This window comes from Cervus canadensis, chromosome 7 (genome assembly GCF_019320065.1).
Source record: "Cervus canadensis isolate Bull #8, Minnesota chromosome 7, ASM1932006v1, whole genome shotgun sequence".
Taxonomy (NCBI): domain Eukaryota; kingdom Metazoa; phylum Chordata; class Mammalia; order Artiodactyla; family Cervidae; genus Cervus; species Cervus canadensis.
The window spans coordinates 36567689-36580417 of NC_057392.1; the positions used below are offsets into that span (position 1 = coordinate 36567689).

Consider the following 12729-nt stretch of genomic DNA (forward strand, 5'->3'; position numbering starts at 1 on the left):
TGTATCCCATTTATTTGTTTATTGTTAGTTACCAGACACCTTGCAAAAATCTACTACATATAATACACTGGTAAGCACTGGTAAGTTAGGAAGTATACAAGATAAGATACAGGCCCTATCCAAAAAATATGATTGCAGTTAGAAAGATTTTCATAAAATGCATGATCTAAAGAGAATAAAAAGTAAATGGGTGGAAAGAAATAGGGAGTAGAAGGTAATACATTCAGTAGAGCTTGAACTGGTCTTCAGTACCTAATGCACTGATATTAGAACGTGGCTTTATATTCCCAGTCTCAGCAAGCAAGGTTCTAGGAGGGTCCTACACAGATATGAGCTTTGCAAGTGGCACACTGGTAAAGAATCCATCCACCTGCCAATGCAGGAGACACAAGAGACGCAGGTTCGATCCCTGGGTTGGAAAGATCCCCTGGAATAGGAAATGGCAACCTGCTCCAGTATTCCTGCCTAGGAAGTTCCATGGACAGAGGAGCCTGGTTGGCTATAGTCCATGGGGTTGCAAAGAACTGGGCACAACTGAGTGCGCGTGCACACACACAGAGGCAGGGAGGTTAGCCAAATAGATCAGTTATTTCCCAACCAAATGCATTTGATAGTGTAGAATCCAAACTAGGACTGGGAGCAGTAAAGCAGCAGGATGCTGAGGTGATTTTAACACCAATTTGGTGAGTTAAAATAGAAAAAGATTTAATTAGAAACAACTCCCCTATTAAATACTGAGTTTGATATTGTATGTCCTTGAAAAGTGATCTCTAAATTTGTTATGAAATCACACTCAGAACCTTGATGTCATATTTGCTAATAATCTTCACAGACATTCAGCCATTCAAAGTCTCAAAAGCAGTCTTATTAATGGAAAAACATACATAAACATAAGCAAATCCTGTAAACCTGTAAATCTACAGTAAAATTTTTATTAAAACGAAGATGGTCTAAGGTTTTCAACAGCCTGTTTCTTTAAGATGCAGAAACAAAAGGGAAACAAAGAGCCAAACAGCAATCCACACCAGCAATCTTGATGTACTAATACATAAAAAAGGATCCAGAAAAGTAAGGGTATAGTTCTGCTATAGTAGGGTACCTGAGTAATACCACATTTATTCTGTAACATTGATCTCTAGAAGAGGCCTAAGAATTTGAATCTGCTAGGAGTGAAATAATACCCATTAAGCATGGATAAGCAGAGAATAACTTGGAATGGAAAAGAAAAAATACTGAGGTTATGGGGATGAAGTAGGGAAGGAGAAAATTAATTTAGCCATTACATATTATGTTATAAAAGTGATTTTTATTTACTTTTTGTCTGTCTTCCCTACTAGAATGGAAGTTCCATGAGGTCAGGCCTTGTCTCTTTTACTGTATCCCCATGTACATGAATAGTGTCTGCCACATAGTATGAGATCAATGAATATTTACTGAAGGAAAGAATCAACAGCCTGACCAACCTATGAATGAGGCACTAAGTCTACATCTGTTTACAGATGAAACAATTTAAGCTTAAAGGAAGTTAAATGTTATATATTAAATTAAACTTTAACCTCTTACAACTATCAACTACTGCAACTCATTTTTCATAGTCTTCTACTCAATATTCATCCTAGCAGGGGAATCAAATGATTAGCAAATAAACTGCTAAACTAATAATGTCCTATAATTCATACTATAAAGACAAACAAAGCAAGGTAATAGCATTGACAGTTACATGGACTGATATTTTAGATAGTTCTGGACAGAAAAGCTGCTCAGAGAAGGCAACAATAATAAAATTGCTGAGTGAAGTAAGCGAAAATGTCTAAAAATATCTGGAGGTTATGTGGGCTATTACAAGGATTAAAGGAGATACACATTACCTTTATAACAGCTTGCAAACAGTACTCTCAATAACTATTATTTTATTATGTTGCTATTATTTTTATAAATGGTGAATTGCCCCATAAGATTCTAAGTTTGTCAAAGACATCCATTTTTCTTTCCCTACAGCTCCTTAGATAGTGCCCAGCAAGAATTCTCAATAAACATTTATAGAACTGAAAATTGGAAGATACAAGTATCAGTTCACTAATTAGAAAAACAGACCATATGAATACAAGAAAGTTACCATATTTCATAGGCATAAATCAATATAATTCTGTTAAATTAATGTCACTTAATAATCATTTATGGATTAAAAAGTAAGAAAACAGGGAAATATATAAAATGGATAGAGTCAATAAGTCATAGATTAAAAACAATGTAAGAAATAATCAGAAAAAAATGAAGGCATTGATACTAGGTCACTATCTTGACCATTCACAAGCTCTGTCTGCCTCCATCAGGTTAATACACATTTCTAGTGCAAGAACCCTTCTGCAGCAAAGCAGTTGACAACAAGGTTAACTTTTACCAAAGATTGAAATGTAAGTGACAGTGTGATAACTGTCATTGGTAGAGACAGATGTGTAGAACAGATCATAGGGACTTAGTACGGGGTAAATGTTACAAGTTGCATTTCCACAGTGCTGAGATGGTTGAGTAATTAAAAGACAAAAAAATTTTGTTCTCTACCTTTTGCCATTACCAAAATAAAAATCAGAAATATGTATTAATATAATAAGTAAAATAATCAAAGAGCTTTAATAAAATGTATGTATATAATTTTCTAAACTCCAAGGTTATAAGGCCTTTTGAAACACATAGATAATAATATATAACATAAGCACAAAGATTTCTTAATTTGATTAATTGAAACAAAATTTTTTTATAAATCCAAAAATATCTTGAACATAATTAAGATGCCCACAACAAATAAAGATAAATATTTTTAATGTATATGACATTCATAGGGTAAATAGTCTTTAGGAGGAAAGAAAACAAATATCTCATTTTTTTGAATGAATAGGCAATTAACAACAGAAGAGCATAAGGTATATATGAAACAATATTGATCTGTAATTGCAATGAAAGAAATTCAAATTAAAATAACCTAAATTGTCAGGGGATGTTCAACTTTAAGGAATTCAGTATGTTGCATTTTCTTCCTTTGTGTGCCATTTCTCAAGGACTTTCTGTTCCTTATCAGTTCCTATTCCAGGAACTAGTAGAGCTGCACGCAGCTTTTAGGACTGAGATCATGGGAAAGGGCACCTGCTTGGATTCCTTTCAGTAACTCCCTTCAGTGACTCTCTCCAGCAACCTTGTATGTATTAGACTATCCATTTTGTTGTAACTGGTGGAATTTCATTCTTTTTTTTTTTTTTTTTCAGTGGGTTTTGTCATACATTGACATGAATCAGCAATAGATTTACACGTATCCCCCATCCCGATCCCCCCTCCCACCTCCCTCTCCACCCGATTCCTCTGGGTCTTCCCAGTGCACCAGGCCTGAGCACTTGTCTCATGCATTCAGCCTGGGCTGGTGACCTGTTTCACATTCTTTGAAATGGTTGAGTAATCATTTTACTGAAGATACATAAGCATGCATTTCTGCTAATAAAATACCCTTGTTCCACTAGAGCCTTGGGTCCCCCATATCCTTCTTTCTGTTTTCATTCTTTTCAGAGCGTGAAAACCTACCAAGCTCACTTTTTTGCCTGGGCTTTCAAGACCTCCTTGAGAGGATGCCCTGTGCCTTCGTGGGCAGTACAAGTCCTGTGTATGGGCTTTATTGGTTTTCCACATAGCCCAGGAGATACTGCTCTCTCTCTCTCTTTTTCTTTCTTTTGTTGACTCCAGTCCCCAGGTCCTGGTCTGTAAAAGACTGAAACACTAAATATTCCATAATAGTGAACTGGTTAAATAAATTATATGTGATATAATGATAATCTTCCATTAAATATGTAAAAATTTATAGTACACCATTAAGCTTAAAATGCAGATTGTAAAATGGTCATGATATTAAAATAGCAATTTTGAACAATTTGTGTATATAATATACATAGGCTATGCAAATTTTTGGTTATATGCATATATAAATGTTGATCTGTATGTATGTGTGAGTGCATATATATTAGAAAAAGCATATGTGTTATAAAAAACATGTAAACACTTTTACGTGGGCTTCCCAGCAGGAGATGTGGGTTCATCCCTGGGTCGAGAAGACCCCTTGAAGAAGGAAATGGCAAACCACTCTATTATTTTTGCCTGGAAATCCTGTGGACAGAGAGGGCTAGTGGGCTACAGTCCAGGAGGTAAATGGCAAAAGAGTTGGACTTGATTTAGCAACTAAACAAAAACACCAAAGCACCTATATCCTAAATTATTCCTAGGACTTGTCTCAGATATTAAGATGTAATGAATGCTTATCTCAGATATTAAGATATAATAGTTATTTTTCTTTTTACAATTTCCTACCAAATGTTGTTGTTGCTGTTTAGTCACTAAGTCGTGTCTGACTCTTTTGCAACCCCACAGATTGTAGCCTGCAAGGCTCCTCAGTCCATGGGATTTCCCAGGCAGGAATACTGGAGTGGGTTGCCATTTCCTTCTCCTAGGGATCTTTCCCACCCAGAGATCAAGCCCATGTCTCTTGCATTGCAAGTAGATTCCTTACTGCTGGGTCACCAGGGAAAACTGTACCAAACAGTCTACAATACATAAAAATTACTTTTCATAAAAACAAAAGCAGTAAAAAACAAAAAACAAACAAACAAAAACAACACAGTCTACAGTGCAAGAAAAAAATTAGGTAATATATCATTACATATGCAGAATGTTAAGACAGCCACATGGAAATGTCTATCTGTCCTATTTTTGGTGAAGGCCACCTCCAATAACTGTATACATTTTTTAAAAAGAAGTAAATAAAGTAGATGGAGTGATGGAAGGGAAAAAAGAACAACAAAGCAAGAAAGGAAAGTAAGAGGAAATAAAAATAATATTTCTTTAAAAAAATCACTCATAATGGTACCTATTAGATTCCTAGAAGCCACATTTTAAATGTTCACATCTTTGATCAAATTTTCAAAGAAAGGCACAGCCTGGAATGTAGAAAATGTAAGAATTTTGACATTATATTTATACAGTAAGCATATTATTATAAAAGAAAACAGATAAAACACGTATCAGTTTTAGCAATAGGAACACTACAGAGAGACAAACAAAATTTGCCATGAGAACAAATGAAGCGGTTTTGGAGGTAGGAGTAGTATAAGTTCGAATAAGTAAAAATTCAAACTAAGCAAATGACATGTTGGGACAAAATGAATAGAAACTGTTAAAGACTATTCACTATCAGTAATTACAGAAAAAAAAAGCATTCATCATTAAATAAAAAATGAAATACAAATTTTGGTTGTATCTGATCAAAGACCCCAAATGAAAACGAATTTACAAAACTTAAATAACATCAGAAGGAACAAACCTATACATACATGGTCAAGAGGATAAGATATATTCTAAGACTAGAAAACACTAATTTAGTTCTAGTTAATCCATAATGGTGCTTCTGAAGGTAGAGGTATTCAGTCTGGCTTTGGGTATTATCAGAGGTTTTAAAACACCAGAAAAATACAGTAAGTCCTACGGTAGACTTCTCCAAGAATCCATAAAAATGACCTGGCTAAATCCTACACTAAAGCCATCTAAAATCAAATTCCAATGAGCCAGAGGTCTAGGGCAACAACAAAAGGTCATTCACTTAACCCAATTATACTTTCTGTTAGGTATTTCAGTTTCCCTTCCAAATAGAGGGAGAAGTTCAGAAAGATTATGTACTAAATACTGCTTTTAACCCTAAAATCCAGTCAATTCCTTTTCCCCCTCACTCATCTCTTTAAAAGTAACCCAAGCCATTTCCTTTATTATGGATAGTGTCACTCTGTTTATTTTTATTTCCCAATAGCAGAATGCCTTAAATAAATTCTTAAAAACCAACACACCAACAAATAAATAAATTAAAACTCCATGACTATAAAAAGTACATAGTCTAACCTGCTTAATTATTAACAGGTAAACAGAATGCATTTCTGAATTATTTACTTAATCTCCTTCAATTAAAAACTTTAAAGTTTTTGAGCTTGGAATGTGTACCTTTTCCAAGGATTCATAAAACAATTATTTAAAAATATTCTATCAAGCCATTTCAATAAAAGCAATTAAAAGCACCAAGGTAAATGTGAATTTAAATATTTGCATAAGTACATAAGAAATACAACACATTTTGAACATTTCAGAGTATAGTAAAATTCCTTTTCTTCCAACTTCCCATTGTCCTGTTTCAGATGCTTTATTCCACAGTACATTTGGACAGAATGAGTAGAAATACTCTGTACTAAATTATATTAATGAGATTGATATAATAATGGTTAGAAGCAAGCATTCATATAATGCTTTACTCCTAAGTATAAGAAATATATAATTATGAAACTACTGCAAGTGTTAATAATTCTGAAACTAGGATAAGAAAAAAGGATGAACAATAGACAAAAATCACCAATTTCTCAGGACAAAATACATACTCAGCAGATATACTGAAGAATGATTGCTGCCTGACACAAGTAAACATTGATTACCTGGAATTCTGGTTAATTAAATTTTCTGACTAGCTAAAAGTTCACCAGAGGAAAAAAATGTTCATTTTGATCCTTTTAAACTAAAAATCTAAAATATACTATAAGGTTTTGCTGCCTCCATAAATAGGGTATCACACTTTTATCTTCACTGAAGACAAAAAAATTATTACTTCAGAGGATGGTTGTTACTCTTTGGGGGATCATAAGTCCCCCTGAGATGATGATAAAAACCAAGACTCTTTCTCTTGAAAAGTGTATATGTTCACAGAATTTTGAATTAAATTTCTAGGAGTCCACAAACCCACATAAAGACCACTTGTCTTCTAATTTTACAGAATTTTAAATAGTTAGACATAGGAGATTGTACCGACCACAAAGTGACATCAAGACACAAAAAGGATCTTTAAAGTTGCTTTTTGAAAACACCCCTAATAGTGAACTATTAACTTATGAGCTGTCTCCTTTTTTTTTAAAAGAGAGGAGTATAAAAACAATTCTGCTTAATTTAATCTTAATCTAAGGTTAAATAATGTCTCGGTTTAGGGCAATTGCTTTGAGCTTTAAAACAAAATAGTGCTGTTTTCAAATCATTCCACGTTCTAGAAGTGGCAATAAGTTTCTTATACTTTAGTAATTCTTAGAGAAGGTGGGGTCAAAGAGAAACTTACTTAATTTTTACTCTTCTAAAGATTATCATATAATAGCAAACATGCAGTTCAGTTGCTCAGTCATGTCCGACTCTTTGTGACCCCATGGACTGCAGCATGCCAGGCTTCCGTGTCCATCACCAAATCCTGGAGCTTACTCAAACTCATGTCCATCCAGTCAGTGATGCCATCCAACCATCTCATCCTCTGTCATCCCCTTCCCCTCCTGCCTTCAATCTTTCCCAGCATCAGGGTCTTTTCAAATGAGTCAGTTCTTCATGTCAGGTGGCCAAAGTATTGGAGTTTCAGCTTCAGCATCAGTCCTTCCAATGAACACCCAGGACTGATTTCCTTTAGGATTGACTGGTTGGATCTCCTTGCAATCCAAGGGACTCTCAACAGTCTTCTGCAACACCACCATTTAAAAGCATCACTTCTTTGGCACTCAGCTTTCTTTATAGTCCAACTGTCATATCCATATATGACTACTGGAAAAATAATAGCTTTGGCTAGATGTACCTTTGTTGGCAAAGTAATGTCTCTGCTTTTTAATATGCTGTCTAGGTTGGTCATAGCTTTTTTTTTCAAGGAGCAAGCATCTTTTAATTTCATGACTGCAGTCACCATCTGCAGTGATTTTGGAGCCCAAGAAAATAAAGTCTGTCACTGTTTCCATTGTTTCCCCATCTATTTGCCATGAAGTGATGGGACCAGATGCCGTGATCTTAGTTTTCTGAATGTTGAGCTTTAAGCCAACTTTTTCACTCTCCTCTTTCACTTTCATCAAGAGGCTCTTTAGTTCTTCACTTTCTGCCACAAGGGTGGTGTCATCTGCATATCTGAGGTTACTGATATTTCTCCCAGTAATCCTGATTTCAGCTTGTGCTTCATCCAGCCCAGCATTTTGCATGATGTACAATGCATATAAGTTAAATAAGCAGGGTAACAATATACAGCCTTGACGTACTGCTTTCCCGATTCGGAACCAGTCTGTTGTTCCAAGTCTATTTCTAACTGTTGCTTCCTGACCTGCATACAGATTTCTCAGGAGGCAGGTCAGGTGGTCTGGTATTACCATCTCTTTCAGAATTTTTTCCATAGTTGGTTGTGATCTACACAGTCAAAGGCTTTGGTGTAGTCAATAAAGCAGAAGTAGATGTTTTTCTGGAACTCTCTTGCTTTTTTGATAATCCAGCGGATGTTGGCAATTTGATTTCTGGTTTCTCTACCTTTTCTAAATCCAGCTTGAACATCTGGAAGTTCACGGTTCATGTACTGTTGAAGCCTGGCTTGGAGAATTTTGAGATTTACTTTACCAGTGTGTGAGATGAGTGCAATTGTGCGGTAATTAAAGCATTCTTTGGCATTGCCTTTCTTTGGGATTGGAATGAAAACTGACCTTTTCCAGTCCACTGACCTTTTCCAGTGGCCACTGCTGAGTTTCCCAAATTTGCTGGCATATGGAGTGTAGCATTTTCACAGCATCATCCTTTAGGATTTGAAACAGCTCAACTGAAATTCCATCATCTCCACTAGCTTTGTTCCTAGTGAGCTTCCTAAGGCCCACTTGACTATGTATTACAAGATGTCTGGCTCTAGGTGTGATCATACCATCGTGGTTATCTGGTCATGAAGATCTTCTGTGTATTCTTGCCACCTCTTCTTAATAGCTTCTGCTTCTGTTAGGTCCATACCATTTCTGTCCTTTATTGTGCCCAAGTTTGCATGAAATGTTCCCTTGGTATCTCTAATTTAGTATCTTAGTGCAAACACATAAGCATTTCCTATATTCAGGTTTTGTTGTAAGTACTTTTATGCATATTTACTTAATGTAAAAAAAAAACACCTCTAGGAAGTTGCTACCTCAATATCAGATATATCCCTATTTTATTGATGTGTAAACTGAAACACAAAGAGATAAGACATTTAACAGAGATCATCTCTACTGAGTGGCCAAACTAAGATTCTCACCCATTCAATCTTGCTGCAGAGTCTGTTCTCCTACAAACCATACTACATTTCCAGGTTTCAATTCTTCATGAGCTTAAAGGTTATCTTGTGTGGTTTTATATTTAGCACAAGTCCATCTTTTCACTACCATACAAGAAACATTCACTGTGTTGTGCCCAGAAATAGTCATTCTGGAAATTGTTCATAAGTTGCTGACAAAACAGACACCACTTTTGTGACAGTTATACACCCTTATAAATTTCCCAGAGTCAACTACCCAGAGGAAAAATAAGACACCATTACCTCAGTAAATGCAGAACCCTATAGCAAAAGCTGACCCCTCATTTCCTTTTTGGAAATAGCTCTGATGAGATACAAAACTGAATGATTATAGATAGTGAGGGCCAACCAAGGCAATAAGAGAAGTGGACTATATTATCATAATAACAGTTCCCAAAGGGAAGACTGTCTGTTGTTCCTAAATTGTCTGAAGAGAGGAACAAACCAAATTATATGATTTTTACTTTCTAGTCTGAAAATAGTTTCTATGAAATAGGAATATTAAAGTAAAATGTATATTTAGTGAGGGCATTCAAGTTTCTGTCCATGTTCAAACCTGCCACAGCATAAAAATTGTCTTGGCATATCGTTCTCACTGATGGATTGAGTGTTCCCAGAGATAGCGGCCACTTTGTCTCTCAGGATTTGCTTTTGATGTACCAACCTTCACGATTTCAGTAGTTCCATTAAAAGCTAAGGCTGATAACTAATGAAAGAAAGAGAGGAAGGAAGGAAAGAAGGAAGAAAAAGAAAAGAAAGAAGAAAATCCCATCCTTACAGTTTGCACAGGCATGTTTTCCATTACATACTTGTTCCATTTAATTTTTATCAAACTACTCCCTACATATAAATCCAATCAAGCAGGTACCAATGAGAGACAAATATAAAAGGATACAATAAGGCCTTTCAGACTCCTGAAAAATGGCTAAAGATCAGATAGCTAGGAAAGAAGGTACAGCATAAGGGAAATAAAGATACAGATGCAAGACTACATAACAAGAAAGAACCTTGGTAACTAAGACAGCTTTTCTTTATTGGACCCAGGGACTTTTGTGAAGTAATTGATTGCAACGTAGCCAAACCATGCTGAGAATGAGAACCTGGTTAAAATAGAAAGTATTCCTGGAATAAAATATCATCCTTGGTTCCTTTCTCTTTAAAATATCCTACATATCATAATAAAACAAATATTTGGAAATCATCCACGTATTATCTTATTCCCTATAATGATTCCCAACCAATTAAAATATCAATTCCTTTGTTCTTGGTTTTCAGAGTCCTCCATAATCTGGTTCCATTATGCATCCTCTTTTCCAAATATTACAGAAATCATACCCTCTAACCTGATCTTATTTGATAAAATAAGAATTCAAAACAATATACATTTATTCAGCAAATGTTTATGTGAGCCTACAATTTGTCTAGGAGTTTTCATGTAACTGAAATCTACAGTCTTAGAACCAAAGAACCAAGTTGTAACCTCCAGTTTCTCCAAAATGCTTTGTGAATTCGTTGCCCTTCCCACTCTGCTCTTATTCCTATCCAGATACCTACACATGACCTTCTGTTGGATTCGACCAATATTGATTCAAATAAAATGAACTTAATCATTACATTTTAGCTCAAAAAAATGACGTATCTATTTAGAAATTACTGGTTCTTTGGGTACCCAAGAAACAGAAGACTACCCTGTTTCTACTAACATTCTTTCACAGACACAAAACATGGTGGACCTCAACAGAACATACACACACACACATACACACACACACACACACACACACAAGCTCTGTCACTAGGGTCGTCCAGATATACTGATCTTCTTTCTATTACTTTGTGAGGTCACAACTCTTTGGGACTTTCTAACTTGTTCTAAAAGCTCTTCTCCCAGATCATTTCATGATGGCTTCCCCTTCTCATCATTCAGTCTTAACTCAAATGGCACCTCGTTACTCTTTACCCCATTATCCACCCTTTCTGACCCAAGTCACTCTTTATCTCTCTGCAATTTCTTTTTTTATTTATAAACTCATTCATTGCCCACACATTCGGAACCCTATCACTTAGCTACATACTTTCCAAGTGGCACAGTGGTGAAGAATCCGCCTGCCAATGCAGGAGACATAAGAGACATAGCTTTAATCCCTGGGTCAGGAAGATCTCCTAGAGAAGGAAATGGCAACCCACAGCAGTATTCTTGCCTGGAAAATCCCATGCGCAGAGGAGCCTGGTAGGCTACAGTCCAAGGGGTTTAGCATGCACTCATGGTCATGGTCATACACACTTTTCATTGCCAAATCACTTGCTCCAGGGCATTATGCCTGGCACACAGTAAGCACTCAAATATTTGAGGTATGAATAAACAAACATAAAAAAGCAATTATGAAGTTAATATTCAAGCCATAAATATTTATCAAGCATCTACCATGTACAGGTGATTTTTTGTTCAGTTTAATCACAAGCTGAGGAATTCTCTGCTCCCAATGTAAGTTCATCGGGAGAAAAGTCTAAGATAAATTTGATGACACTTATTTTGCAAGATTTCTAAACAAAATAGATTTTTATAGAATAAGACTTTAAATGTCTTGATACTTAACACAAACGATATTGTTTTTCTCAGTCATAGTTCCTTTCACACTCGCCCATTAAGCCTATTGCTATATCATCATCAACTTTAATGATGTCAAGAACAGTTGAATGGAACTTAGTGAAGGCAGTGACAGTGTCACATATTTCATTTTGGACTCTCCTGAAATGGATGAAACACAGAAGATTTAGAGTAAAACTAAACCCTGAGAGTGGTGACATGTACAAATTCACTTCCTCCTTTATACAATGTATAAATATTCTACCTATGCCCAGACATGACAACAATTCTAATGCTTCTAAGGGTTAAAAAAATTCATTTAAACCAGGAGTCAGCAAACTATCTGTAAAAGGTTAAATGATTCATATTTTGAGTTTTGTAGTCATATGGTTTCTGTCTCAAATATTCAACTCTGCCATTGGAGCAGGAAAGCAGCCAAAGGCAATGAATTTATAAACAAGGATGCATGTATTTCAATAAAACTTTATTTAAGAAATAGACGGTGGGATCATCAAGGAAAATGAAAATCAAAACTACAGTGACATTCTGTGGTAGCACCCACAAATACCAATGTCCACATGGTAGAAGAAACTCCCAGGAATGGTTGTTGACAGTGTTTACATCCCCAGGGTGAGCTGCAGTTGCTTCCTGCTTCCATGGGAAACTTTGCAAGACCAGAGGAATTAAGGGCCCCACCCAGGTGGAGGATAGTGACACCATGCTGAGGTCCTAGACTAGTAGGAACCAGAGGTTCATGACTGAGATTCCTGGAACATCGCCCTGTTATCTCATCACCAACTAATCAGAAGAAAGTAAAAAACCTTGAAGTCATCACCCCAAATGTGCCTTTAAAGACTCTTCCCTAAAAATCATCATGAAATTCAGGTCTTTTCAGAATATGCCACCTCTTCTCCTTGCTTGCCCCTTGCAATAAATCTTTTTCTGCTTCAAAAGAAACAAACAGAAAAACACAATGAAA

At 35.8% G+C, this 12729-nt stretch overlaps 1 protein-coding gene across 25 annotated transcripts in view; it reads right to left on the minus strand.

Annotated features, from left to right (window-relative positions):
- ZBTB20 (zinc finger and BTB domain containing 20) overlaps nt 1-12729 on the minus strand; it is an 846256-nt gene that overhangs the window by 678941 nt on the left and 154586 nt on the right. The window contains exon 1 of one of the 25 annotated variants that reach the window (XM_043474926.1): nt 3571-3591. The exons of the other annotated variants lie outside the window; for them this stretch is intronic. The gene's annotated coding sequence lies outside the window, so the exon portion shown is untranslated. Of the gene's footprint in view, nt 1-3570; nt 3592-12729 lie in introns of those variants that run through there. 25 annotated transcript variants of the gene reach the window in all.